Genomic DNA, 3,195 nt, shown 5'->3' with positions numbered 1-3,195 from the left:
TGACTTTAAACAAAGTCTCTGAAGTCTCCCTCTGAAACTGAGAGAAACGTGACTTTAAACAAAGTCTCTGAAGTCTCCCGCTGAAACTGAGAGAAACGTGACTTTAAACAAAGTCTCTGAAGTCTCCCGCTGAAACTGAGAGAAACGTGACTTTAAACAAAGTCTCTGAAGTCTCCCGCTGAAACTGAGAGAAACGTGACTTTAAACAGTCTCTGAAGTCTCCCTCTGAAACTGAGAGAAACGTGACTTTAAACAAAGTCTCTGAAGTCTCCCGCTGAAACTGAGAGAAACGTGACTTTAAACAAAGTCTCTGAAGTCTCCCGCTGAAACTGAGAGAAACGTGACTTTAAACAAAGTCTCTGAAGTCTCCCTCTGAACTTGAGAGAGAAACGTGACTTTAAACAAAGTCTCTGAAGTCTCCCACTGAAACTGGGAGAAACGTGACTTTGAACAAAGTCTCTGAAGTCTCCCACTGAAACTGAGAGAAACGTGACTTTAAACAAAGTCTCTGAAGTCTCCCAATGAAACTGGGAGAAACGTGACTTTGAACAAAGTCTCTGAAGTCTCCCACTGAAACTGAGAGAAACGTGACTTTAAACAAAGTCTCTGAAGTCTCCCACTGAAACTGGGAGAAACGTGACTTTGAACAAAGTCTCTGAAGTCTCCCTCTGAACTTGAGAGAGAAACGTGACTTTAAACAAAGTCTCTGAAGTCTCCCGCTGAAACTGGGAGAAACGTGACTTTGAAAAAAGTCTCTGAAGTCTCCCACTGAAACTGAGAGAAACGTGACTTTAAACAAAGTCTCTGAAGTCTCCAACTGAAACTGGGAGAAACGTGACTTTAAACAAAGTCTCTGAAGTCTCCCGCTGAAACTGAGAGAAACGTGACTTTTAACAAAGTCTCTGAAGTCTCCCACTGAAACTGGGAGAAACGTGACTTTGAACAAAGTCTCTGAAGTCTCCCGCTGAAACTGGGAGAAACGTGACTTTAAACAAAGTCTCTGAAGTCTCCCACTGAAACTGGGAGAAACGTGACTTTGAACAAAGTCTCTGAAGTCTCCCGCTGAAACTGGGAGAAACGTGACTTTGAAAAAAGTCTCTGAAGTCTCCCACTGAAACTGAGAGAAACGTGACTTTAAACAAAGTCTCTGAAGTCTCCCACTGAAACTGGGAGAAACGTGACTTTAAACAAAGTCTCTGAAGTCTCCCACTGAAACTGAGAGAAACGTGACTTTGAACAACAAAGAACAAGTCGCGTTAGTAACACTGGCTAGAGAAATCGCACACAGTAGCGTAGCGAGGGGGGGGGGGGACATATGTCCCCGGGCGCCGACCTTAGGGGGCGCCAAAATGGGTTGGAAAAATAAATAGAAAGGTTGAGGGGGTATGATGACGCAAGATTACGTCAGACATGTTTAGCAGATATAGGTTAGCAGAAACAGACTATAGGCCTAGTTGGTTGGGTAGAGAGGCCAATGGGCGCACAGGGCTGACCGGTCACGTGGGACGGTCAGCTGACCACTGAGGCGTGGGGCAGTAGAGCGATAGGCCAGGAGTTGTTAGGTAGCGGCAGAGACGGCCGAGAATGTAGATAGTTAGGAGATCATGATTAGCTAGCGAAGGCAGAAGGTGTTAGGTTGTAGAATGGAGCAGACGTAGAATGTAGAGAACAGTTAGATAGTGTTAGGAGTGGTCACGGGAGTGTGTAGTTAGTAGTATAGTGAACAGTTAGTAGTAGTAGTAAACAGTAGAGAGTGTAGAATAGGCTGGTTAGATAGAACTGATTATAATTTTAATAAAGAACAATTATAGTTGAACTTGAACTGTGTGTTATTGGATTCATTCGTTACGCCTTCATAAAAATCCCCACCCTCACAACTGGTGCAACAAGAAGAACCCCAAACAAAGATTCTTTCGTACCATCACAGGGGGGTGCAAATCGAAAGTTTGAGGGGGGGTGCAAATCGAAATCTCGAGGGGGGGGAAGCAAATCGAAAAGATTGTCCCCGGGGGCCGGGAAGGGTCGCTACGCCTCTGATCGCACATTAGGCTTGATATAATGTGTGTTCTTTAATCTGGGGTAAATCCTTCTGATTTACTTTTGCGAGAAAGCAGCCCCTACCCCACCCTGTCTCACTAAAGCAGGTGAGCGGATTTTTACCGGTCACTGATTCATACGTTTTTTTTTTTTTTTGCTGTTACACAATCAATGCAGAAAACGGGCTTATCAGTGTAATTAAAGCCCTGCAACCGTTTATTCTAAATGTGACTGTGTATCATTCAATACTGTAAAAGCTCATTTGCGCTACAGTGTAGCTTAAATGAGCTTTTATAAAAAATATTTCTTCCCCTTTTGGCGTCCTCGTCTATCCACCCGTCGTCCAAAGATACACAACTCCACTGTCCGAAATGCAGGATGGTGTAAATCTGTACTTACTATCATACTAAGTAATTATTAATTCATTCAATTCCAAAAAAAAATTGTTTTCTCAATGTTTCCAGTGTGTTTTTTTTTTCGCCGCATCTTTTCGGATAATTAAAACTATTCAACAAAAATGTTAACTTTTTTGTAAAATCTATATATATAATTCTCTTCTGTGAGACGCTAGAAAACAAGCTGTAAGCGCGCTCCCTACCACCCCACCCCTACATTGTCTGGTGAGCTGTGGTTCACGCTAAATGTTTACTTTCTTAGAGCCGGGTTAAGTGACGGCTATTAGGGGCAGATAATTTAGTTTGAACCGATTTTAAACTATGGGGAGGTAACTAAGAGGAGGCTGCTTTCACGAGGGGGGGGGGGTGTAGGGTAGGGGTTGGGGGAAAGGATGGTGGGGGTAGTATCGTCCTTAACGAACTACTGATAGTGTTTTAAAGCAAATATTTTCAGTGGCAGCATTGGTACTTTCGAATTCACAAATAATGAATTACTGAAAAGTAGAAAATAATACAACTAAATAGCGGCGTATGATATGCCGCGGGTCGGCTCGTTTAAAATATTTCAGTTGGTGTCTCTCCCATTTACACCTCCCCCCCCCCCCCCCACCGCTTTATATCGTTGAGAAAGCCATTAACAATATAGATTTAGATCTAGTATGTATTATGTAAGGTATTGTACGGCTCCTTTTGGCTAGAAATACACAACCAAGTTCGACAAATTACGGGGTTTTTTATGTTAGGAGTTAAATTTAATAACAAC

This window comes from Physella acuta, unplaced genomic scaffold (assembly GCF_028476545.2).
Source record: "Physella acuta isolate Inbredline_101_S28 unplaced genomic scaffold, ASM2847654v3 ptg000824l, whole genome shotgun sequence".
Lineage (NCBI taxonomy): Eukaryota > Metazoa > Mollusca > Gastropoda > Physidae > Physella > Physella acuta.
This window is presented reverse-complemented; position numbering follows the sequence as displayed.